The sequence below is a fragment of the Mauremys mutica genome, chromosome 12 (assembly GCF_020497125.1).
Source record: "Mauremys mutica isolate MM-2020 ecotype Southern chromosome 12, ASM2049712v1, whole genome shotgun sequence".
NCBI classification, from domain to species: Eukaryota; Metazoa; Chordata; order Testudines; family Geoemydidae; genus Mauremys; species Mauremys mutica.
Window position 1 is genome coordinate 46,658,843 of NC_059083.1, and position 26,921 is coordinate 46,685,763.

Consider the following 26,921-nt stretch of genomic DNA (forward strand, 5'->3'; position numbering starts at 1 on the left):
GGCCTATTTTCACCAACTGAGGATCTGGCCCTTTTATATTAGCTGGGCATCTGCACCATTACACAGTTTTAAATCCATATTCTTGGCCTGTGAGTTTAAACCTAAGATGAGAAAAAAATTCTGAACCCATTTGCATGTTCTTAGCACTTTGTCCCATGGGATTAATTACAAGAGTGGAACTTTTAATGGTTACGGTGTGATGTATTCCCATTAGGGATAGAACTTTGGAGGAATTCAGTGTTACTAAGATTTTCTCTATCTGATCTTCAATTTATATTGGGATGAATGGCCCAACTTCTTTCTTTCTTTCTTTCTTTCTTAGAAAAGGAGTAAATGTGGAAAAATAAAAATGTGTATATTATGAATGAAAAGGAGAATTATTAAAAAAATCCATCAAAAATGTTTCCCATTCTACTCCCATTCTGTATCAGGATTAGCAGAAAAAGGAAGCAAAGAAAACTTCAGTTTAACCTGTGAAGTTAGGGTTAGAAATAGAAATAGAATATAGAGAACTAAAACCACGTATTTTTTTTAAGTAAGTTGTGAAGATTATTAAAAGATTTTGATGAGACTTCACATGATAAATGCAGATAAGTGCTGTATATATATATATATATAAGGGATAACAGAATTAGCCATAAAGTAAAAAATGACCTTATTCATTATTGATAGTAATTTCTTCATCACAATCAGTCCATTAGTTATGATACAAAATTTATTCAACAGATTTTTTTTAGAAGATATTTATTTATTTTTTATTTTCATGGATTCCTCATTAGTTGAAATCATTCTTAGAATAATTTTCACCAACAGTTCTCAGTGTTAAAGTCCTAGCCGGTGGAAGACATTTAATGAGATGCACCCATTTCCTCTAGCTGGGAATCTGGACCATTTACCAATATGGAGCTACGTCTTATTTCCACTGACTGCTTTTCTTCCTGATATGGAGGTTCTGGCTCTCCATCTATTATGCATTTGTGAACTGAGATTCTCATGAGTGTGCAGGATTTGATCTTATTTGACCACACACACATTTCACGTGCCACATATGTCTGATCTCTGATATATGACTGAGATCAGGTTTTTAACACAAATGGACATTGAGAGATAAACTATGTCTGTCTTTCCTGCCGTGAGAACAGCATTCTGTTCAATAGTCTCCTGATGGCCTTCTTCATCTCAGCATTTCTCAGGGTGTAGACCATTGGGTTCAGCATTGGGGTGATTGTAGAATAAATGACTGAGACCACCTTATGCAGGGCGAACTGCTTGATGGGCCAAGCATAGATGAAGATGCTGGGTATGAATTGCAAACACATCACAGTGATCTGGGTTCCACAGGTGGACAGAGCCTTGTGCTTCCCTTCCGTGACATGTGTCCTGACCTTGATTAAGATGACGGCGTAAGAAATAAGCAGAATGATGTATATTATTATGATCACTAACCCATTGTTTAAGTTCATCTGCATTTCAGCCAAGTGAGTGTTGGTGCAGGCCAGTTTGATGACTTGTGGGACATCACAGTAAAAATTGTCCAGGATGTTTGGACCACAGAACGGTAACTGGAGGAGCAGTCCAGTCTGAACAGCAGAGTGAGCCAATCCAACCAGCCATGCCAGTGCCACTATCCTCACGCATACACCCCGGTTCATGATAGTCAAGTACCGCAGTGGTTTATAGATGGCCACGTACCGATCGACTGCCATCCCCACAAGGCAAAACCCCATAGCGCCAGTAAAGAAGTGGAGGAAAAACATCTGAAGGATGCACTCATTGAATGAGATGGTTTTATGCTGTGAGAGGAGATCTGAGAGTAATTTTGGAGTATTGACTGATGAATCGCAGATATCTAGGAAAGCCAAGTTGGCCAGCAGGATATACATGGAGGTGTGGAGCTGGTAGTCAGAGATCACAGTGGTGATGATGATGACGTTTACCAGCCAAGTGTTTATGTAGACTATGAAGAAAGTCACCTAAAGGAATGGCTGCAGCTCAGGTCTCTGAGTGAGGCCCAAGAGGACAAATTCTGTCACTGGGGTGGTGAAGTTCTTCTTCTCCATTTATTAACCTCAAAATATGCCTGAAGAAGGAACAGTGATGATAATAATTATGATGCAATCCCAGTACATTACTGTTATTAAAAGAATATTAACTCCATGTTAACTGATACACTTGCTTGGAAATTTTCTTTGTTTGCCAAATTCCAGACTGTGTTCTCAGCCCCAATGGTGAGTACCCCTGCTTCAGCAGAACTTCTGAGCTCCACCAGTGGTCATCTCCAATTTGGGTTCTTTGGGAGTGAACAGGAGCAAAATGCCCCCTGCTAACAACTGTCTCCATTCATCTTCCTGAAGCCCTGAGAGTGCACAACTCACATGGGCCACAGATTCCTCATGTGGCCTAGAGGCTCAGGGTTGGGAAGAAGGCATATTTGCAAAGTGGATGTACTCACAGACCAGGGCTTCTCATCAGGGGTGTCTGTCACATTCTGGGGTGCGATCCAGACCAGTGAGGTTTGTGTCACAGCCCGCTCCATAAACCTGGGTACCTTACAATGCTTTGCCGTTGTAGCTCCCAACCTGGGACTCTCACAACCAGCCTACCAGCTTGTAGGTGTCACCCCCTTGGTGTCTGTGTAGAGCTGCAGTGCTGGACTAGCAGCTCTGACCTCAGCAGCCTGTCAACAACCTACCAGTCACACCCTGGCTTCCACCATCTTTGATTACTACTTGCAGGTAACCCCAGCATTCTCCCAGTCCTGAATTTTACCAAAAACCTGTGTTCTGCACTGTCCTGCCCCTCTTCTGCAGAGTTCAGATATTAAAGGTTCATTGCTTCTGTACAGAGTCAATATAAAATAGTTTTGCTAGTTTAACTGGAGTTACCAAACAGTTCAATTGAAACACATCATTGGATTGGTTTAGATTACAAAATGAAACCTATTTATAAAAAAAAGAAGACAAGACTTTTAGTGAATTCAAGTATAAGACACAAAGTTAGAAATGGTTACCAGCAAATAAAAGTGCGAACATGTAGGTAAAAGTCTAAATATTTATTTAACAAGTTTTGCATCAAAGCTTTGCTCAAGTTTGCCTTTCTCACACACTGTCTTCCAGCAAGATGGTGACTGACTCTTACCGTGGTCAGGATCTCTCCCAGAAACCCAAAAGTGTAGGCGTTTTTAGGTGAAAGAAAGAGAGAGACAGCTAGCTTGGGGTTCTCTACCCCATCAGAGGTACTGAATTCCTCTATCCTGCCTTAACTAAACAATGGTCTTTGACCCCTTAGGCCTGGTCTACACTAGGACTTTAATTCGAATTTATCAGCGTTAATTCGAACTAACCGCTCAACCGTCCACACCAGGAAGCCATTTAATTCGAATTAGAGGGCTCTTTAGTTCGAATTTGGTACTCCACCCTGGCAGGTGGAGTAACGCTAAATTCGACACGGCTAGCTCGAATTAGGCTCGGTGTGGATGCTAATCGAACTTAGTAGCTCCGGGAGCTATCCCACACTGCACCACTCTGTTGACGCTCTGGACAGCAGCCCGAGCTTGGATTCTCTGCCCAGCCACACAGGAAATGACCCGCGAAAATTTGAATTCATTTTCCTGTCTGGGCGGTTTGAATCTGACGTTCTGGTTGCACATAGGGGCGAGCTCCGCAGCACCGGCAGCAATGCAGAGCTCTCCAGCAGAGGAGTTCATGTTATCTGTGAATAGAAAGAGGGACCCGGCATAGACTGACCGGGAACTCTTCGCTCTGATCGGTGTGGGGGGCGAGGAGTCTGTGCTTTCGGAGCTGCGCTCCAACAAACGGAATGCAAAGACCTACGAGAAGGTCTCCAAAGCCATGATACAGACAGAGGATACAGCCGGGATACAACGCAGTGCCGCGTGAAAATCAAGGACCCCAGACAAGCCTACCAAAAAATCAAAGCGGCCAACGGACGCTACGGAGCCTGCCACCACTGCCCCACCAGTGACCATGGACTCTGATGATGGGACAGTGTCGACGGACAGTTCCTCGACGATGTTCACGGACGGGGAAGATGAGGAAGGGTTTGTGGAGGACGAGGCAGGCGAGAGCGCTTACAACGCTGGTTTCCCCGACAGCCAGGATCTCTTCATCACCGTCACGGAGATCCCCTACCAACCCTCCCCGGCCATGAACCCGGATCCTGAATCAGGGGTAGGATCAGTCGGTAAGTGCTTTAACCATGTTAACTTTTATTCTTAATATAACAGGAATCTGAAGTGTGTGAAAAGGAGGTCTCTGTATATATGGTGATAGAACAGAAATCCTCCTGGGAGATCTCCACAAAGCTCTCCTGCCGTTAATCGATAAGCATCAGCAGGAGGTTCCTGGGGAGAGCTGCCTTATTGGGTGCTCCGTGATAGCACACTTTTCCGCGCGAGGCTTTCATGCGGTATTCAGGGAGCATTGCCTCCCAGAGCACGGCTGCATAGGTCCGTGGTTCGTGCTAGATTTCACGCCGCATGCGCTCTCTATCTCCTTCAGTGCCCGTCCTCACGGTGATCTCGCTCGGAGACTCCTGCATCTAAGTAGGGGAAGAAATGTTACGTTACGCCTGGTCCAAAGTATTTTTAATAAATAAACGGACAGACGGCATAGCACAGACTCAGCACGCAGCTGCGTGACGAGCGTAACGGAAAGCCAAAGAATCAAATGGACGCTCATGGAGGGAGGGGGGAACGAGGACGCAAGGTATCCCACAGTTCCTGCTGTCTCCGAAAAGCATTTGCATTCTTGGCTGATCTCCAAATGCTTCTAGGGTCAAACACAGTGTCCGCGGTGGGTCGGGGCATAGCTCGGCAATTTACGCACCCCCCCGACCCCCAGAAGTTAAAGGGAAAACAATCCTCTGTTGACTCTTTTACATGTCACCGTATCTGTACTGAATGCTGCAGATAGACGCGATGGTGCAGCACTCAACACCAACATCCTTGCTCCCCCCACGCTATGGATGGCTGATGATGAGGATGCATTTCCATCTTTTTGTACCATCAGCCTATTGGCACATGGGGCAGTGCAAAAGGGCTGGTAACCATGACAACCGTACCAACTTGCTTGGGACCGGTCGGTCAAGGCCGCCTGTTGCTAATTTTTCATGGTAGATGGTGCAGTATGGCTGGTAACCGTCCTCATCATTGCAACAGGGGGCTGAGCTCCATCAGCCCCCACCCTTCATTGTAAAGAAAAGATTCAATTGCCCCTGGACTAGCAGAGGGATGAGTGGCTCCCTCCTCCACACCCCTTAATGTCATCTCTGGACTATCATTGCAGCTGGAGGCTTCCTTCCACTCATTTCTCACAAACGACTACCTGTGTCTTATTCATGCATTCTATATTACTTCATCACACAAGTGGGGGGACAATGGTATTGGAACCCAGGAAGGCTGGGGGAAGAACGGAATGAACAGCTGGGGTTGTTTCAGGAGCACACCCTGTGAATAGCGTTCAGCTCAAAATTTATGCAGGATTGGACAGAGAGCAGCTGTGGTCTCTGGTTGTATGATACAGTGGTTCTCTAGTACACTTGCCCATAATCTAGGCAGGACTGATTCTATTTTTAGATACCCAAAAAGGAGGGATTGACTCGGGGAGTCATTCCCAAATTTTGCTTTTGCGCCCCTGGCTGATCGACCAGGGGCACTTATGACAGCACCAAATGGCGCAGTGCAAAAGGACAGGTAACCATGACCATCTTATTACCGTCTTCTTACCAGTTCATGGTATGGTAGACGGTGCAGTATGCCTGGTAACCATCGCTGCTGTCATGCAAAAGCATAAGCATGCTGCTGTGTAGCGCTGCTGGTCCGCCTCTGTCAGCGGCATCCAGTACACATACGGTGACATACACAAAAGGCAAAATAGGGTCCATTGTTGGCACGCTATGGCGTGTGCCAGGGCATTTCATGGAAAACGTGCTCGAAATGATTGTCTGCCGTTGCTTTCCCGGAGGAAGGAATGACTGGCGACATTTACCCAGAATCCACCGCGCAAATGATTTGTGCAACAGCAGGCACAGGGGTCTCAACAAAAAATTCACAGAGACAGCCTAGACTCAGTTAATTGTTCGCAAAAAAGTATCATTGCAAGGAATTAACTAACTGTTTCCCATCTCACAGCTTCCACTGTCTCCAGACCTTCCACAGCATCCCCCTCGCAGAGGCTGGTGAAGATTAGGCGGCGAAAGAAAAAGACAAGGGACACGATTTTCGATGAATGTGTGGGCTGCTACCTAGCCGAGGCGGACCAGCAGAGGCAGTGGAGGGAGAAAGTCTCTCTGTACCAGCGCTCACACAGCGAATGGGAGGAGAGGTGGCGTGAGGAACACAAGCAGGCGAGTCAAGCAATGCTTGTACTACTGAGGGAGCAAACGGACACGCTCCGGCGACTTGTGTATGTTCTGCAGGACCGCTGCAGGACAGAGCCCCCGGCAGTATCTCTGCAACCGCCCTCCCCCGCCACAAAGTCACATACCCCCCTCACCCTAAATAACCAGGAGGATGCCCGCCCTGGGCCGTGAATACAGTCACTGCACCCCAGCAGAGTGCTCAAGTAACCAAAAGCTCTCATACCCTACGTTTGCATAAGTCCTTCCCTTCCGGACTCAAACAAGTCCCAATCCCAGTCCCATCCCATAACTGTGTACTTAAGTAATAAAAATACTTTGCTGTTAAGTACTGTTTCCGTCATGTTTCTTCACTGAAGACTGTGTTTGAATGGGGTGCGTGGGGAAGTGCGTTGCTAATTGCATAGGACAGGCACCTTTCGCAGGGTACAGACACGGGGGCCGGATCAGCAGCGGGTAACACACACAGTGCAGTCAGCAGGCACCGTGGTCGGTATGGTAGGTGGTTTCCAGGTTCTGTGTGGGCGGTGGGGATGTGACTTTTTAGCGGGGGAGGTCGGGTACAGATCTTATACAGCGGTCCTTGTCGTGGACCACTGAGTCACGCAGCAGAGGAATCTGTATCCGTCCTCCTCCACCACAAGGCCACATAGCCCCCCGCACACAGAATCCCAAAAAGGAGGGATGGCAGGCTCCGTTGAAACAAGCAGTCCGGCAATGCGGACCGCTGTAGGAGCAGGAGCCTGTCATTCCTTGAGTTTAGAGGCGGTCTTTACATCAGCGCACACCCTACCCACCGTTTTTCTGCGTTCCAGTTTCGACCCTTTAACGAAAAGTCATGAATAAAGAAACCTCTCCTCAGTAACAGTGTGACATGTATTTTATTTTTACACGTGTCTTGGAAGTGGAGGAAACGGGGAGAACGGGGTATTTAACCGAAGAGGAGAGTCAACAGTAACTGGGTAAAGAAACAGGGGCAGGTTCAGCTTCTCTGTAAAGAAACTGAACAGTCACAGGTCACGCTGCTCGCTGCTCGCTGGTATTTAAAGAGTTCCTTGTCGCTGTCCCAGGCGCCTGTATAGGGCTTCATGAGCAAGTGCATTAGCGGGCAGGCTGGGTCACCGAGGATCACTATAGGCAAATGCACATCCACAACAGTTATTTCGTGGTACGGGAATAAACTACCTTCCAGCAGGCGTCTGAGCAGCCCACAGTTCCTGAGAACACACGCATCAGGAACCTTGCCCGGCCATCCGACGTTCATGTTGGTAAAAAGGCCCCTATGGTCCCCCAGTGCTTGCAGAACCATTGAAAAGTAGCCCAATTTCTCAGCAGCTGAATGTGGAAGAGGTGGACGATAAAGTGCGAGGAGGAGAAAACGGCGAGGATCGCAGCGGGCTCCATGCTTGCAGTGCTGTGGCATCCACGCTGTCACTGACCAGAAAAGTGCACGAACAGATTGCCCGCAGGCGCTTTCAGGGAGGGAGGGAGTGAGGGCGTGATTGACGGTTCAATGATGACAGTTACCCAAAACCACCCTCGACACATTTTTTCCCCCAGCAGGCATTGGGGGCTCTACCCAGCATTCCAATGGGCAGCGGGGACTGCGGGAACTGTGGGATAGCTTCCCACAGTGCACCGCTTTGAAAGTCGACACCGGCCCCATTAATGTGGACTCAGAAGTTCGAATTAGTGTATTTAGTATGGATACACAAATTCGACTTCATAAGGTCGAATCCACAAATTCGAATTAAGTAGATTCGAAATAGTCCTGTAGTGTAGACAAGGCCTTAGAGTGGCTACATAAAGAGAAGGAATTAAGTCTGATTGGCTTTAGCAGGAATAGCTTTTGCTCAAGATTTCTGAAAAAAAATCACATTTCTGTATTTTGGTACACATGCATTCTAGTGCTAAGCTTCAGACATCTCCATTGAAAAACTATGAACATGTAAAGATTTGCAGGTATTCATCTACAATGAAATATTCAAAGCTGCCATGGTATTATGGATGCTCAACTCACATTAGTATTTTTGAAAATCCCAAGAGCTGAAAATATCAACGAACCCTAAATAAATATCTCATTCTTAAATGACAATGATCTGTGCTGGGAGGAGAGAGGGAGGATGGCTTTATGGGTAAATCACTGGCTGTGGATTCTAGAGAGTTGAGTTCAATTTCTGCCCTACCATGGACAACTTCTGAGACCTTCCATAACACATATCACTTCTCAGTGTAGGATCATCAAAGTGGAATAAGAGAGTTAGGTGCAGGGAATTTCATTTAGGTTTCATAAGCAGATATGGGCACTTCCCTTGGCTTTTTCTGGTTTTAACTTCCAAGCTCCAGCCAGCCCCAGAGAAAATGGCTTTCAGATCACAGCAGCATAGAGCTGTTGCCTAAGGAGAAGCCTTGTCAGACAGAGTTAGTCTTACAAAGGTGTCAGATAGTTTTGGTAGTAAAGGCTCAGTGAGCTGATGTACTCCTAAATCACTTAGACTTCTCTAATATTCAAGCCTATATTTGAAAAGCCTCCCACCCACCTCTTCCTCCCCTGAGTAACAAAGCCTATGGCTAATTGTACTTTGTCGATTATTTACAAAAACAGTCACTGCCTCATGCAATCTGCTGTGCCGGTGGTATCAGATCCGGCTGCCTCTTAATGATTAAGGATGACCAGGGAAAGTCACATTTCAAAACTGATCATAGCTCTCTGAATAGAAAGGGGAAGGAAATCATATTCCAAAGAAGAGAAAGCCCCAGAAATCTTCCCCTTATACCATATCAGACCCATGCACTAAGACTGGCACTAACATCAAAGACTCTCTGAAATTCCCCTGAGCTTGAGCCAGGTCTGATCAAGAAGATGTTAATAACTCTCACAGTTAAAATTTACACCTTATTTTCAGTCTGAATTTGTCTAGCTTCAACTTTCAGACACTTAATCATGGAAGACCTTTTTCAGCTACATTGAAGAGCCCATTATTAAATATTTGTTCCCTGTGTAGACACTTACGTAGCCTGTAATCAAGTCACCCCTTATCCTTTCTTTCTTAAATTGAATGGACTGAGCTTGTTGGGTTTATCACTAAGAGGTACGTTTTCTAATCCTTTAATCATTCTAGTGGCTCTTCTCTGAACCCTCTCCAATTTTTTTAACATCCTTCCTCAATTGCGGCACCAAAACTGGACTCTCTATTCCAGCAGAGGTTGCATAAGTGCTTTAGATTCCCCTGTTAATCCATCCCAGGATCATTTTTGTTTTGGCCAGAGTGTCACATTTGGCTTTTATGTTCTGCTCATTATACACCATGACCCCCTAATCATTTTCAGAGTCCCTGTTTCCCAGGATAGACTCCCCCACCCTTTAAGTGCAGCCTGCGTACTTTATGTATACATTTACATTTTGCCTGTGTTAAAATGCATATTTGCTTGTGCACAGTTTACCAAACAATCCACGTTTAATAATTTGATGACATTAGGGCTGGATTCACAATGGGACTTTGGCTTTCAGACAATTAAAAAAGTCCCTGGGATTCACAATGCCTGAGTTCAGTGCCCAGGCTCCCTGAAAAATGGGGAGAGGTCGGTGTCTAAGAATGGGATTCACAAAAGCCAGCAGGCTGAAGGGCTCGCTGCCTGTATTTGCGATGAGAGATGGCACAGAAAGGGACGGGTGCTCTACCACACCCTTCTCACAGAGCCTGGAGCCTAACTCTGGGCTACAGGATCCATAGCCAGGGTCCCTCCACTGGAGCTAGGTGTCTACACCATTTTTTGGCAAGACATGCCAGAGAGGGAGGCAGCAGCACCCACCAGCTTATAGTGTTTAGCCCACGGCTTAGGGCACTCACGTGGGCTGTGGGAGACCCCTGTTCAAATCCTTTCTCCCCTAGCACATTGCACCACACCACCTCCTCTGGCTTGATTTTGAATGGGCCCCAGTCCAGTAGGTGAGCTCTGAGCTCCGCTGCTGGGAGGAGATCCGTTCCTCCACCCACCTTCCTCTGCTTTGTGGGACAAACTGGGGCTGAGGCATCAATCTGCCTGGAGGTGCCCAGTGGCATAAACTTAGGTACCTGGGGAACTTTTGCAGCAGAAATCTGGCTGTTGAGTGAGCTTAGGTGCCCACGGGGCAGCTAAGCAGGGTTTGTGAATATGAGTGGCAGCAAAATGATGGACGTAGGCACCAAAAATAGCCATGAGGCACCTCTGGTCCACTGTGAATCTAAGTTGGGGGTGGTGAATGCCAGCGGCACTGAGATGTTGGACTTAGACTCTGAGAGTAGCAGTGAGGCACCTGTGTTTTTTCTTAGTCTAGCCCTTAGTGTGAATCTGGGCTGTTTTGGGGGCCCCAAGGCTAGAATTCTTAAAGGAACCTGGAAAAGTTAGGTGCCAAATTCCACCATCAGTCTGGGCACTTGCCTGGGGTCTGTTTCCCAGCTCTAACCTGCCCTGGAGATCTGAGCTCCACAGATTCTCTGCTGTGGGAGAACCTGGGGACACAGCTAGTCACAGGAAGGTTTCAGAGGATCATAGCAAGAATGACAGGGCTGCCGAGAGCGGGTTTAGGCCCCGGTGAAAAAGAATGTGTCTGTGGGCTATTATCCTCCAAACTCTTTTTATCTGACAGCCCCGCCAATAGCTGTAATAACCCTTTCAAACAGAAAACAGTACAAGTGCTCAGTGTGATGTCCCCAACCAGAGCTCTCCTTCCTTCTCACTATGGGCTCTGAGCATCCCCCTATCCGGCAATAACAATGCCTATCCCTAATATAACATTGCACAGTTTAGGAATCAAGAGTCAATACCTCGCATAACCTGCCGTGTGCATGGTGTCATAGCCAGCTGCCTCCAAATGGGCAAGAAAGGCCTGGGGAAGTCACATCTCAGAGCTGATCATTGCTGTGCTGAGAGGCTGGGGAAGTGGACCTTGTTCCAAAAGTGAGACAGCCCCAGAAATCTTCCTCTTATATAATAGCTGATACATGAGGTAAGGCTGTCTCTAGGATGAAAGAGTCTCTAAAATCTCCCTCTGCTTTCCTGTCAGGATGAGGGGAACTGACTCTTTGGAGATTTAAGGAGTCTGCCACAAGCGGAATCATTAAGAAATCCCTGGAGTGGTTCGGTTCAGTTACATGTTTATTATAGCCACTCAAACTCAGCCTGCTCTGGAGTTCCCCTGCCGGGCAGGGTGAACACAAGGGAAGTATTTGGGATGCAAGGAAAGATATCAATGTCATGGTCTTACCCTCACTTGAAACTGGGGGGTTTCAAGTTGAGGACCAGCATGTATTCCCCCACCCTAAAATCCTAGAGTAGGTCTGGTTCTCACTGCCACCAGTCAGGTTAAAGTGTCTGACACACTGCCTGTCCCCCAACTTTCTCTGGGGAACACAGATTCAATGTCCCTGAACCTCTACACACAGGGAAGCAGCCCACTTCCCCCCTCACTCTCTCCTAGCCACTCTGGAGAGATATACACCAAGTCAAATCCTTGACTCAACACAAAGAGGGACTTACCTCCCCCTCCCCTTCCCTAGTCCTGGAAAGAGATACCTGATTCAAACTGCTTGAATCAAACCCAGGAGGAACTCTCTCTTCCCCCGCTCCCCTTCCCCTGAATTCACAGGTAAGGAACTTAACCAAGTCCTGAACCTAAAAGAGTTTATTAAAAGAATAAAAAAAGAAAAAAATACACAATCTCTATGAATCCAAGATAGACATTCATAGGGTCTAATCTTATTAATTCCTGGAGAAATCCCCCTCCCCCTTTCTTTCTCAGTGAAAGCAAATTAACAGCAAACAGGAATAAAGAATTTCCTTTAGCAAACACACAATTGCAAATGTAGAAAGCAACTCAAAAGACTAATTCGCCTTTCTAATTAATACTCACTATTACATAGTAGAAACTACTCCAGGAGAACTTGGAGACATGACTGTCCTCTCTTAGATCCAAAAAGAGCTCTCTAACAAAGAACACAGACAAAAGCTTCCCTCCACAGAGATTTGAAAAAATCTTGTCTCTGATTGGTCCTCTGGTCGGGTGGTCATCAGGTACTGCATGTTAACCCTTTACAGGTAAAAGAGACCTTAACCCTTAACTATCTGTTTATGACAATCGACATTTGAGTGTCCTCAGTCTGAGGGAATTCCAGTGAGTTTTATTGCTGGCACTGGGAGAGAAATGTGATCCAGGGTTAGAGCAGGAGGAAAGGAATCAATCCTACTGGGTCCTAGGCTAGTTCCAGAAGGGCATGGAGTTGAGCTCCTTGGGGCTGAGATGGTCCTTTTGTTCTGTGTTTGTATAGCACCTTGCACAATGGAGTCCTGGTCCAGGACTGGGGCTCATAGGCACTAAAGCACCAACACAACAAAACAACAACAAAAATCATGAGTGGCTATTAAAGGGAAAATATTCAGATCCATCAGACTCCTTTGACATCCCACCCTCTGCTCACTGAGGACAGCTTCTAGGCTCTATTGTGCAACTTTCTGAAATGTACTTGTAAAATGACTTTATCCGGGCCATTTGGACACTTCATCAGTTTACAAATTAAACTTTAATTCCCTTCCTTACAGAGACCACGATACTGGAATCCATCTTAAATCTGGTATTTTTCCATTTAGAAGGAAAGGTGAGGACCCAGAGAGACAAAAGATTCCAGCCTTATGCCAAAGCTATAAAAGAGGGTAAAGCAGGACAAAGGGGCTGCCAGTCATGAGAAAACCCCTGCTAACCACCTAAGATGTCTGCTGGAAGTAACAAAGACCGAAGCAGGGGAAAGGATTGGGCCCAGACTAGGAAGGAGTCTAGTCTGTGAAAGAAGCTGATTGGAACACCTCTGAGGGTGAGCTATTCCCTGGAATCAGTTTCTTAATGTATTAGGCTTAGGCTTGCATGTTTTGTTTTAGTTTGCTTGGTGACTTCCTTTGTTCTGTCTGTTATTACGTGAAATCACTTAACTCCTACTTTTTATACTTAATAAAAATGACTTTTGTTTATTAATAAACCCAGAGTAAATGGTTAATCCCTGGGGGAGCAAACAGCTATGCATCTCTCTACATATCCCTAGAGCCCCGAGCAGGGGTATTCTATCTGCTACCCAAGATCCATAAACCTGGGAATCCTGGATGCCCCATCATCTCAGTCATTGGTACCCTGACAGGAGGATTTTCTGGCTATGTTGACTGTCTCCTCAGGCCCTACACTACCAGCACTCCCTGCTATCTTTGAGATACCACTGACTTCCTGATCAAACTACAATCCATTGGTGATCTTCCTGAAAACACCATCCTAGCCAGTATGGATTTAGAAGATCTCTACACCAACATTCCACAGAAAGGTGGACTACAAGCCATCAGGAACAGTATCCCCAATAATGTCACGCAAACTTGGTGGCTGAACTTCGTGACTTTGTCTTTGCCCACAACTATTTCATATTTGCGGATGATTTAAACCTTCAAGTCAGTAGCACTCCTTTGGGTTCGCGCATGGACCCCGAGTTTGCCAACATTTTTATGGTTTACTTAGAACAACGATTCCTTGGCTCTTGTCCCATAGCACCCCTACTCTGCTTGCACTACGTTGATAATATCTTCATCATCTGGACCCATGGGAAGGAGGCCATTGAGGAATTCCACGAGGATTTCAACTATTTCCACCCCACCACCATCAACCTCAACCTGGACCAGTTCACACAAGAGATCCACTTTCTGGACACTACACTACAAATAAGCAATGGTCACAAAAACACCACCCTATACCGGAAACCTACTGACCGCTATACTTACCTACTTGCCTCCAGCTTTCATCCAGACGACATCACATGATACATTGTCTATAGCCAAGCCCTAAGATACAACCGCATTTGCTGCAATCCCTCAGACAGAGACACACACCTACAGGATCAAGCAATACCCACCTTGGGTACTGAAGAAAGAGACTGACAGAGACAAAAGTGTACCCAGATGTCACCTACTACAAGACAGGCCCAACAAAGAAAGTAACAGAATGCCACTAACCATCACCTACAGCTCCCAACTAAAACCTCTCCAGCACATCATGAAGGATCTACAACCACCCTGAAGGATGATCTCTCACTCTCACAGACCTTGGGAGACAGGCCAGTCCTCATTTAGAGACAGCCCCCCAACCTGAAGCAAATACTCACCAGCAACTACACACCACACAACAAAAACACTAACCCAGGAACCAATCCCTGCAACAAACCCCATTGCCAACTCTGTTGGCATATCTATTCAAGGTACACCATTATAGGACATAACCACATCAGCCACACCATCAGGGCTCGTCCACCTGCACATCTACCAATGTGATATATGCCATCATGTGCCAGCAATGCCCCTCTGCCATGTACGTTGGCCAAACTGGACAGTCTCTATGCAAAAGAATAAATGGACACAAATCAGACATCAAGAATTGTAACTTTCAAAAACCAGTAGGAAAGCATTTCAGTCTCCCTGGACACTCAATAACAGACTTAAAGTGGCGATTCTTCAACAAAAAAACTTAAAAATAGACTCAAATTAATTTGAAAATTTGACACTATCAGATTAGGCCTGAATAAAGACTGGGAGTGGCTGGGTCGCTACAAAAAATAACATTCCCTATGTTGATACTCACACCTTCTTGTCAACTGTTGGGAATGGGCCACATCTACCATGATTGAATCAGCCTCGTTAGCACTGACCCCCCACTTGGTAAGGCAACTCCCATCTTTTCATGTGCTGTATTTATACCTGCTTACTGTATTTTTCACTCCATGTATCTGATGAAGTGGGTTATAGCCCCCAAAAGCTTATGCCCAAATAAATTTGTTAGTCTCTAAGGTGACACAAGAACTCCTCATTGGTTAAATCTGGACAAGTAATTGCTGATATAACTATTGTGAATATGTTTATAGTAAATGAGGGAGGCAGAAGCTAACTAAACTAACTATTGTGGGTATGTTAATAGTAAATAAAGTAGGCAGGAACCTTCTGAACTGGTAAGATTGCCTTAGACAATCTGCAAAGTGATTGGTGTATACAAAATTTGCAAAGCTATTGGTCCTTACATACAAGACGCATAGATATTGGTAGCTAGGAAAGATGTCTATTAAATGTCTAGTGTTTGATATGAATTGGGACTGTGGTATCACCTTGCACCTAAGCCCCCTGGATCTGGGCCTGGCCAGCGTGGGCAAAGAGCTGTTACATGCTTAATAAAAAAACCTTAGTGTTGAGCTGGAGTTGAAATGAGATGGGTTTTTTTTGGATCCCAGAGAAATGGATAAAGCGTTCCAGAACTGGATGAGGTGTTCTGGATAAGCCAAGTGGAAAGGTCTTGGAGGGAATCCCAACAATGGTATCAAAGTTTCAAAACACAATGAAGTCTTCTGAATGTCATCACCATGTCCATAGGGGGTGAAGTCTTCCAGGTACAAGTCATTACCAAAACATGGTAGAGTGGGGACATTTGCTCACTTCTTTGCCACACTGATGCTCTGAGTTGCTTTGGTTCTGTTCATAAATACTATACCCCCTGCAAAATTGCATCTAATTTGCTAAATCTGTTTTAACCCTTCACGGTCTAATGGAACCATTAATCACAGTGAACAAATTCAGAAGCATGGTGGACCAGTTCAGTGGGAGGTCAGACAATAATTATGTAATGACAGTGGACATTGAGATTAAAAAAGTTCAAGCTTTATAACCCTTACAATACAAATTGTCAATGTGACACGTCAAAATATACGAAGTAACTAGCCTTAAATTAATCTCGAATGAGTTCTCAAGCAACATTTTTCTTATGTTGCCGTGCTATACATTTCTAGTATCAACAGAAATATTTTTTCATTGTTTTGTGTCTTTATGGTGAAATTGACATTTACTGACATTTACGGATACAAAGCTGATACCCCCAAGCCCGCTTATGCAGCATTCATTACAGCTCATTTTATACACATTAAGGTTTGACTCTAATAAATGCTCCGGCAGCATTTTTCTACCTTTGCCAATGTCTAAATTTCAATGATCAATGGCAATATTTTTACGTTGGTTTGCGTGTGTACATTGAAATCAATGTTCAACTGACATTTACTGATAAAAAACAAATGCTTCCAAGTATATGTATAACATATGCCAAAGAATCCCACCAAATGATTCCTGTATAACTTGTATGTGAGATATAGCAGATAGCAATGCAGGTTTAAAAAAAACAGCCTAGTTTAGTGGCTAGAACGACCAACTAGGACTCAGGAGACCTACACTTTACCCCAGCTCAACCATTCACCTGCTGTGTGACCTTGGGTAGATGGTTTCCTCCCTTTGTTTCACCACACACCCTTTATTTAGCTTGTGAGCTCGCCAGACTGGAGCAGGGCTATCTCTCACTATGTCTCTGTACAGTGTAAACAGGGCTCTAATCTCAGTTGTCACCTCTAATTGCTACGGTATTACAAATCATAGCGGATATGATGGGAAATGCCCAGTTGAATTGTTATTAGGCTTACGAATCCCTAGATGTAGCTTCCTGTTAATGTCCTAGGATTCTAAGCAGTTAACCTCCAGTCTAAACACCATTATGAGTGTCCCAGACATGGCAATTTCCTGCAATATCCCTGGGATACCTTACTGGATTAAGTTTAAGTATTTTGGAGGTCCATTGTATTCAATGAATGGTTTCTTTATTATTGTGGGTCAGAATTGTATGCAACCTCTCAATGGGGGAGATGTGACAGGTGTGAGACGTAGGGGGTTCAACAGACTATATTGAAAAAATGTGCCAGACAAGAACAGATTTTTGAGACAAAAGTGGGGGATATCCATGAGGATTATGTAGGGGGAGGTGAATGCAAATTCCCCACCTATGCTTATGCAAAATACCAGCCATTTGTAGCTACACCCTGAGCAGTGAGCCATTGTCTGCTGATGACCTGTTACATGATGATAAGATCGAAGGCCCAAGATATCTGAAGGAAAAACGGAACTTTTCATGGTTGTTCTGGTTCTGAATCAGTTATGAACTTGTAACCACAGGGAAAACCCAGTTGTGGATCTGATGGTCTGACACCTACCAGAGCCTGAGGCTGGAGTTAGGTGACCTCTGTTAGTCTTTTTAGCATACATGTAGGCTATTTTGATATTTTTAATATGTTTTCTCTATAATGCTTTCACCCTCCAATAAATGTCTTTGCTTATAAAGAACTGCATGGTAACATAACTGTAAGCCATTAAGCTGTTCATAGTCTTTGGAGAGAAAACAAAGCACTGGTGCTGGCATGTGTAGGCAGTCTGGCTAAACAGTATAGGCAGAGAACTGTGGAGCCTGGAGAAAGCCTGGTCAGGAGGGGGAGAGACATAGTTCTGTACCAAAGAAAGGTGACGGCTGAGGAGTCAGGAGCCTAAAATGAGGCCTTCAGTGGACAACCGGGGACAATACAGGTGCAGTTGCCTGAACTGTGATAATGACTACCAGATGCTATGGGTGATCCCCAGCTCTACTCTGAGCATGTCCATTGTTATCTAGCTGCCCCTCTCCTTCGTTCCAGTGAGAGTGGTGGGTAATAGAAATAAATTAATAACAACAACAGGAGTGTTAAACATTTCCCCCCTAAAAATCTCACAGAAGGGGCAATGAAAACCAATGGAATGTAAACTCTGAACAATATTTGATTTTTTTTTCATGGTGGTGCAATTAAAATATCTGGATTGTTCATGGCATACTGGGCTAATAAAGAGAGAACAATAAGAGTTTGAGAATCAGCACTCTACAATTTTCACTGGAGTCCAGGGATGTCTCCAGACCCCAGCGCGCCAAGCGTGCGCTTGGGGCGGCATGCCACGGGGGGTGCTCTGCCTGTCTCTGGGAGGGCGGCAGGCAGTTCTGGTGGACCTCCCACAGTCGTGCCTGCGGAGGGTCTGCTGGTCCTGTGGCTCCGGTGGAGCATCCGCAGGCACATCTGCAGGAGGTCCACCGGAGCAGCCGCACCAGCGACCGCCAGAGCACCCCCCGTGGCGTGCAGCCCTGCTTGGGGCAGCAAAATTCCTAGAACCGCCCCTGCTGGAGTCTGTCCTGTTTCTCTCAGGACCCCTTTTGCAAAAAATCTAAAACACTCTGAGATCTGTGCTTTGGTGGAATGACTGCTTTCCATGCGGCTATTGCCCATGATCAGATATGCATAGTGTTTATCTGTGAAGAATTCTTCACTTCTTGGGAACTGCTGCAAATAAATTCATCAAGGACCATGGTCAGGTTTAATGAGCGAGAGTAAGGCACTTTGGAGTCCCACTTCAACATGGGATGGAAGATGCTTTTGCAACTGCAAAGTAGTATGATTAATATGTCTACATTTATACTCTTATAACTGCAGTGATAGATAGATAGATTTGATTTTCTATCTATCTATCTCAGCTTCACAAAGAAATGAAAAATCAGTAATTATTTTGCCTCTTTTTACTATACAATTATATCTGGGTACAGAATGTACCTATGGCTGCAGAAAGAAAACTCACTACCACAAAATCTGTGACTCCAACCCAATGTACTACATTGGGACCAGGTTCTGCAACATAGAGGGGGGTGGAACCTTAAGCTGCTTTCACTTTCTGTTGCTTTGTCCTCTTCCTCATGCAGGGATGGAAAACCAGACAGAGGTGAGCGAGTTCATTTTCCTGGGCCTCACCAGTGTGAGGAGCCTGCAGTGCTTTCTCTTTGCCCTCTTCTTGCTGCTCTACATGGCTAGCGTTTTGGGGAATGGAGTCATTGTGGCTGTGCTACTGGCCGAGCCCCAGCTTCACACCCCCATGTACTTCTTCCTGGGAAATCTCTCCAGCCTAGACGTCTTCTACTCTACAGTTACAGTGCCCAAGATGTTGGCTGGCTTCCTCTCAGGGCACCAGGCCATCTCCTTCACGCCCTGATGCACACGGTCATGACCTCCCGGTTGCACTTCTGTGGCCCCAACCGTATCCACCACTTCTTCTGTGACATCAAGCCCCTGCTGAGCCTGGACTGCAGCAGCACCCGCCTCAACCTGAGCCTCTTCCACACCGTCACTGGGACTCTCGGTGTGAGTTCATACATCATCACGCTCCTCTCCTATCTCTACATCATCTCCTTCCTCTTCCTGAAGGTCTGGTCATGGGAAAGCAGGAGAAAGGCCTTCTCCACTTGCACCTCCCACCTCACGGTGATAGCAATGTACTATGGGACAGTGATCTTCGCGTACAGGCATCCTTCTTCAGGAAGCTCCAAGGGAGAAAAGATGATCATCACCCTAGTGTACAGTGTCATCACCCCAGCTCTGAATCCCCTCATCTACACCCTGCAGAACAGTGAGGTGAAATACGCCACCAGGAAATTCATCACTAGAAAACTCTTCCCTGAAAGGAACTAAATCAAATGACTGCTTCTTGTTTTGAAGTGAAAAGGAGAGATGTTGACCAAGGGAATTATAATGTAGGGGATCTATCTTCAATATCCCCTGGAAAAATAGACTGTAGGTGACATTCTTGCAGTGACCAAGATGGAGATGGAAAAATGTCCTCCCAGGATTTCTTCATCTCTAATTGTTATGGGGGAAAATGTTTGGAGATTAATTTAAATATTATTCCCAAACAAAATTTGTATAAAAGTTTTTACTACATATGATTAATTGAAGTTAAACTACTTTACAGAGATATTGCATAGTTTCCAAAACCAAGCGCTACAAACCTCGGAAGCTGAAGGTTAAGATTTAATTTAAAAGAAATCCAAGCCTGTAAGGTCCACAAATGCACAGTCAGGCTTGCAAGCCACCTTAACTCTATCATGTCACAGACTCTTCCAACTTCTCTTATTGTTAAAACACACTGAAATCTGGTACATAGGTCACATTTGAATATTTATTCATTTATTAGTTGTAATTCTCCTTTACTCCCATTATTTATCATAAATGAAATTTCTTTCAGTAGAAATCTCTACTCTGGCTTTTATTCACAGCTGGCAACTAAACATACAATTGTGATCGAGGTATTTTAATGTCTGTGCAGCCAGCTTAAATGAACTTAATTTTTAAAGCCCCATAGATATGTTTCTTTTCCCCACACCCCTCTTCTTGTGACAACAATGGAGAGTTAAGATTTTTAGGATGCCCCAACTGTGCATGTAATAAACCTTGTGTGATTATTTTGGATATCTGTCTTGGTACACTTAAAGAAGTGGGGATGATCTTATGAAATGTCTATATCTGTATGAAATTTCTGACAGTGGCTCAGCCCCAACTTTCCACCCCAATGTCCATCTTCCTGGGCAAAACATCTTCTATTCCACAGTCACCATACCCAAGATGCTGGCCGGCTTCCTCTGGGGGCACCAGGCCATCTCCTTTACCAGCTGCCTCACCCAGTTCCATTTCTTCCACTTCCTGGGCAGCAGGAAGGCCATTCTGCTGGCTGTCATGGCCTGTGACTGCTCCATGGCCCTCTTTAACCTGCTGCACTACACGCTGGTCAGGAACCCACAGGCCTGCCTGTGGCTGATAGCAGCCACCTGGGCCACTTCATCCCTGAACATGCTGATGCAACAGTCATGACCTCCTGGCTCTGTTTCTAGTGCCTCAGCTGCTTCTATGACTTCCTCTGTGACATCAAGCCCCTGCTGAGCCTGGCCTGCTGCAGCACCCGCCTCAACCTGAGCCTCCTCAAAATCCTCACTAGGAGCTTCACACTGGGTTCTTTGGTCCCCAACTTCCTGTTGTACATCTACTTAATTTCCTTCCTCTGGACAATCATGGGAAATCACGACCAATATCTTTTCTATCTGCACCTCCCACCCCATGATGGTGTCTCCATGCTATGTACTAACCCTTGGCAAATACATGACTTCCTCCCCTGGGGTCTCCTCTGAAAGGAATATTATAGTCATCCACATATACAATGTTGTCACCCCAATTCTGAACCCCATGATCTATCTCTCAGGAATGAGGAGGTGAAATTTGCCCTGTAGAAATTGCTGAACAGAAAACTCTTCCATGAAAGGACATGAATAAAAAAAGACACACAAAACCCTTTAAAATTATGATTAAAACCTTTTAGTCTTTTTAGACTCCAAGATTTTTAAATACAAATTAGATTCCCCCTCTCCCCTCATTTTTTCCTCTTCAAGGTGTCACTATAGGGCAGTGCTAAGTTTGTTTGGGTGCCCTAATATCATTTCTTGCTCTAACGTGTATGCATATTGTTTAACTTTCATTTTAAATTTCCTGTGGGCTTTTGTGGGGAAATTACACCTTTGTAATGTATTCTACCCTAAATTAAGGACATGTTCTCTAAACCTTGACTCCATCTTAATGACTGCTGATAGAGAAACTTTGAAGGATAATGGTGAGGAAATTACCATGAACCATACCAAAAAGAGTATTTATATAGTTCCTATATGCAAAATTTCATTGTCTTAACTAGATGGGAAGTTGGAAAAAATTATGATAGGTCAGAGTTAAGGTTATTTTGGTGGCTTAACTGTGCATTTTAATTCCTTAATATGTTTGGATTTAAGTTTAACCTTTCTTGGGTTTTAACACTTAATTGTGTATAATTACAACATCCCTGCAATGCATTTTACCTCAAATTTACTGATGTAAAACATTATCTCTGTTTTAACACAAATTTTGTGTGTTACTTGCAAAGGGAAGATGGCAATGGAATATATAACTGCAACAGCTAGTCTGCATTGGACAATGAAAAACAAGTTGCAGGGGACAATCCTGGCCCTTGAACATAACGAAAAGTTGGCAATGAACTATGTAATGTGGGAGAACAATCTGTGTTAGCCACTGAAAGATTGATTCTACAGGAGAACTCACAATGGCAAAAATGGGTGGAATGAGCTGAACAAATGTCATAGCAAGACTCTCTCATCTCTACCAATTGTGGGGCAACATTAGATGAATTATTATTATTATTTATTATTATTACATTAACCCCTTTAGGCATCAAATGAGATCAGCACCTCAACAACTTGGAAAAGTAAAAAAAAAACTAGTGATAGTCAGTCCCTGCTCCCTAGAGACCTTCCAAAGTAAAGTATTTCAAAGGGAAATATGAGATTTAGGCAACCATGGGCTAGATACACTAAAGAACTTAGGTGCTATGTTAGGCACCTAAATCCCAGAATCAGGACCCACTGGGAATCACAAAACCATACTCAGCTGCCTCCAAACGCTGTGGGTGCCTCAACTCTCTTGGAACCTAATTTTTTCAGGAAAGAGTTCCCTAGGCACCTATGATTCTTCCTCTGAGCATGAGCACTGCAGCCCCATGCCAGGTATCTGGACATCTGAGCCCCACAGGGATGCAGAAAATAGGGGAAGATAGTTGTTTTTTCATCTATCCAGCCTGAGGAGCCTGATCTGGTAAGCCTGCTCAGAGCTCACCTACCAGATTAGGCTCCTTTAGGCAAGTTTATACAAAACAAACAGGGGACAGGGTTGGAAACACAAGGTGGAGGAGTTCCCTTGATACGTTTTAGACCAGTTGTCATGGTACTCATCCAGCATGTGGGAGACCCCCAGTTGAAATCCCCCCTTTCCCTGAGGGGGAGAAAGGATTTGAATAGGGATCTGTCACCTCTGAGGGGTTATGGTATATTGTGATGTTGGGCTTCCCCAGTTGCTCCTATTTAAGCTGTTCCACTGTGAATAAATAATGAAAGAATCCATAGGCCAGAGAGAGAGAGAGACTCTTCAGCCTGGTGATTGGAGCGCTCACCTAGGAGGTAGCAAATCCCCTACTCTCCCACAGGTAGAGAAGGAACTTGAAATGGGGGTCTCACACATCCCATGTGAGCATCCTAACCACTGAGCTAGAAGTTATGAGGGAGCTCTTTCTCCCTCCATCCCCCCACACCCCGGCTTCTTGCAATAACACCATAGGCACCAAACACCAAGAGAGAGAGTTTGCAGCTGAGAATCCCAGCCAGAGGGAGGCACCTCCCCACATCCTGGACATAGGCATCTACCTCTAGAAGTGGGGCGGGGCTTAGGACACAACCCTCTTCTTGGAATCTCCCATTGGCTAGCTTAGGCGAGGAGTCACCAATCATGCTGACTTTTTTGAATCCCATTGTGAGGCAGCATAGAATCATAAAATCATAGGACTGGAAGGGACTTTGAGAGGTCATCTAGAGCTCAAATTTTACAAGTGTATTCTCTATGCCATTATCTAATTCACTGATGAAGATATAGAACATTGAGGTGATGTAGTTGCACAAATCCCACTGACTTTGAGTGGGATTTTGCTCCTAAGTCACTTAAGATCTTTTGAAAAGCTTATCCCTAGTTACAGACGAAGGCAAGAAATCAGGAAATGGGTTCTGTTCTTGGCTCTCCCACTGGCCTGCTGTGTGACCTTGGACAAGTCACATCACCTATCCGTGCCTCAGTTTCCCTTTAGAAGAATTAAGGTAACGGTGCTGTCCCATCTTTCTAAAGTGCTTTATAAGATGTGCATGCAGCTGTGCAGATTCCCTTGCTAGCAGAGCTGTTGTTACTCCATTAATCCAGGGGTTCCCATACTGTGAGCTGCAGCCCAAAGATGGGCTGTGCAATAGTCTTGGGTGGTTTGCTGGTGCAGACATGGGGAGGATGGGGGGTGTTGAGAAGCAGACAGCAACGGCGTGGTGGACAGCAATGGACTCTGCCCAGAGCCGGAGGAGCTCAGCACCCCCGGCGGGCAGGTGAGGGTGAAACGGTGATGCCAGGCGATGGGCGGAGGGCGAGGAGAAGGGGCCATCCCCAAGAGGTGGTGACTCCCCGGGCAGCCGGAGGGGAGGCTGAAGGGTTCACGGCCATTTCCGCTCTGAGTCACCGCCCCCCCCTATCCATGGCTACCGGGCCTCCTGGATCATCAGCCCCACAGGCCTCCCAGGGACAATGCCGTGTTTGGGTCCATCAGCAGCACAGGTGGGCCTCAGGGATCAAAAATTGTGAACCCCTGCATTAAGCAGTGGTATAGGGCTGTTCTGAACAGAGATTCAGCACTTTCTCTTAAAAATCATATTTCAAACACTGAATATTATTACCAAAGCCTGAAAAGCTTTTGACCAAAACATTTTCAGTTTTTGCAGAAAATAAAATTTTCCCGACATTGTTTTGATAAAAAGTCATTTTTTGTCCAAATTGTGTTAGATGGAAAACAGTGACCAGCTCTAGTGCTGAGGTTAAAACAGAGCCTGGCAGGAGCCAAAGAGCCTAAAGGAATTAGGCGCCAAACTCCCAAAGTGTGGTAATGAGAGTTGGGCACTTGACTCCCTTTGCTGCTTTTGAAAAGTCCAGCCTACATTTCCAGCATAGAAAATAAATCTGCCCTGCAAAAATTAGATTTAAGTAGCAGGTTAGATGGTCAGGGATGGTCTAAGTATATTTACTCCTCCCTCAGCATGGGAGCATGGACAAAATGACCTCTTGGGGTCCCTTCCATCCCTTCCACCCATTTCTATAATTCTACATAAACAAAACCTTTGGAACATTTTCATGAAAACAGGTCTCACTCCCAAGGGGTTACAGCACAGAGATGATTAAAAATTGGGATCATAGGCAAATTAATTCCAACGGGATTTGGCCACTCGACTCCCTTGGGCTCCATTGAAAATCCCAGAGATAGACAATTACTCTCAGCCTGTTTACAAATTGGATGCAAATATCTTCCAAGAAACTGATGAACAAATGTGGAAGAACTTTTGTGTTTTAATATGGCTAAATGTCAATGTGTACATCTCAGAAGAAACAATGTAGGCCATGCTTACAGGCTGGGGGCTCTGTCTTGGGAAGCATTGACTTTGAAAAAGATTTTGGGGGCACAGGGGGCAGGCAGGGTAATCAGCTGAACATTAGCTCCCAGTGCAATGCTGTAGGCAAAAATACTAATGTAAGCCAGGGATGCACAAGCAGGGGAATCTCGAGTAGAAGTAGAGAGGTTACTTTACCTCTGTATATGGCATTGGTGCAACTGCTGCTGGAATACTGTGACCAGTTCTGGTGTCCACCATTGAAGAAGGATGGTGAGAAATGGGAGAGGGTTCAAAGAAGAGCCACAAGAATGGCTAAAGGATTAGAAAACCTGCCTTACAGTGATAAGCTAAATAGATTGAGCTCTTGGAGTCTAACAAAGGGAAGGTTAAGGTGTGACGCAGAGAAAGGTACGATGTGATCCACTGAGTGGAAGTTGATGCTAGACAAATTCAGACTGGAAATAAGATGCACATTTTTAACAGTGAGAGTAATTGACAATTGGAACAATTTACCAAGGGTGATGGATTTTCCATTGCTGACAATTTTTAAATCAAGACTGGATGTTTTTCTAAAAGATCTACTCTGGGATTATTATGGGAAAGTTCTATGGTCTGTGTTATACCAGAGATCAGACTAGATGATCACAATGGTCCCTTCTGGCCTTGGAAGATAGTTATCTATGAACTCCCCTCCCTTTAAGTTTATCACTGCTTGCCTTTGTGATGCACTGTACCTTAAAATAGCACTCTGTAACCCCCACACGGATAATTGTATATGATTATGATATTTTGTACAAAGGATGCCATGTAAGATATCCAATGAAAGGTCATGATATGTTGAAACTCATTGTTCTGTCAAAATATCTGTATCATCATTGTATATGGAATTATGATATTCTGCTATATGGTTGATATGAAATATGTTGTGTGTCTGGGAGATGTCCACGGCTAGCTATCCGGTGGCAACAAAGGAGGTGACCCACATCCAAACAGGCATTAAGCGACCATCACAAGCCATTGACTAGAAGGGTAATTGTAAACAATAGGTTTACAATTCTGTAAGAGACAGTTGCACAAGCACCACACAATGGGGATTGCTCAACTTTATGACTCAGTTGTGCAACCGCCCACCAGGACATGCCTAGGCCCGTATCTTCTATGGGACATGAGATGAATTGAGAGTATAAAATAAGGGACAGTGGCATCCTGAGACCAACACTCTCCTCCCCCACCTATGCTGAAGGTAACAAGAATGCTGGGAAGACAAAGACTTTGAACTGAGGAGATTGGTCCCAGGCTGAGAAGGAAATTCAATCTGTGTATTAAGAACTGTAGCCTGCCTGTGACATCCAGTGTGGTGAGAAAAGCTGTATAATCTAAATCTTGCTTAGTCTAATAGAGTTTAGGATTTAGAATGTGTGTTTACTTTTTATTTTCTTAGGTAACTATCTCTAACCTTTATGCCTTATGTCTTTCTGAAGTTAAACTTATTTGAATGTTTTATCTTTACCAGTGAGTTTGTCTAAAGTGCTTGGGGAATTTGCTCAGATTACAAAGGCTGGTGCATGTCCACTATCCTTTGACAAAGTGGCAAACTAATTAATGAGCTTGAAGAGAAGGTCTTGAGCAGTGTAAGATGGTGCATTTCTGGGGTGCAAGACTGGAGCCTGGGGGTATTTGCTGGTGTCTCCCTCTATATAGTTCATGAGTGGCTTAGAGAGCATTCATGCAACTTACTTGGGTGAGTCTGTGTACGTTGGTGTCTGAGTGATAA

General features: G+C 44.9%; 3 pseudogenes; 2 read left to right on the forward strand and 1 right to left on the reverse strand.

The window, feature by feature from the left end:
* Positions 1 to 1,112: 1,112 nt before the first annotated feature.
* Positions 1,113 to 2,060, reverse strand: LOC123345175 (annotated as a pseudogene).
* A 16,957-nt stretch (positions 2,061 to 19,017) lies between these two features.
* On the forward strand, positions 19,018 to 19,778 carry LOC123347072 (annotated as a pseudogene).
* An 835-nt stretch (positions 19,779 to 20,613) lies between these two features.
* LOC123346814 lies at positions 20,614 to 21,353 on the forward strand (annotated as a pseudogene).
* The last annotated feature ends 5,568 nt before the right edge of the window (positions 21,354 to 26,921 follow it).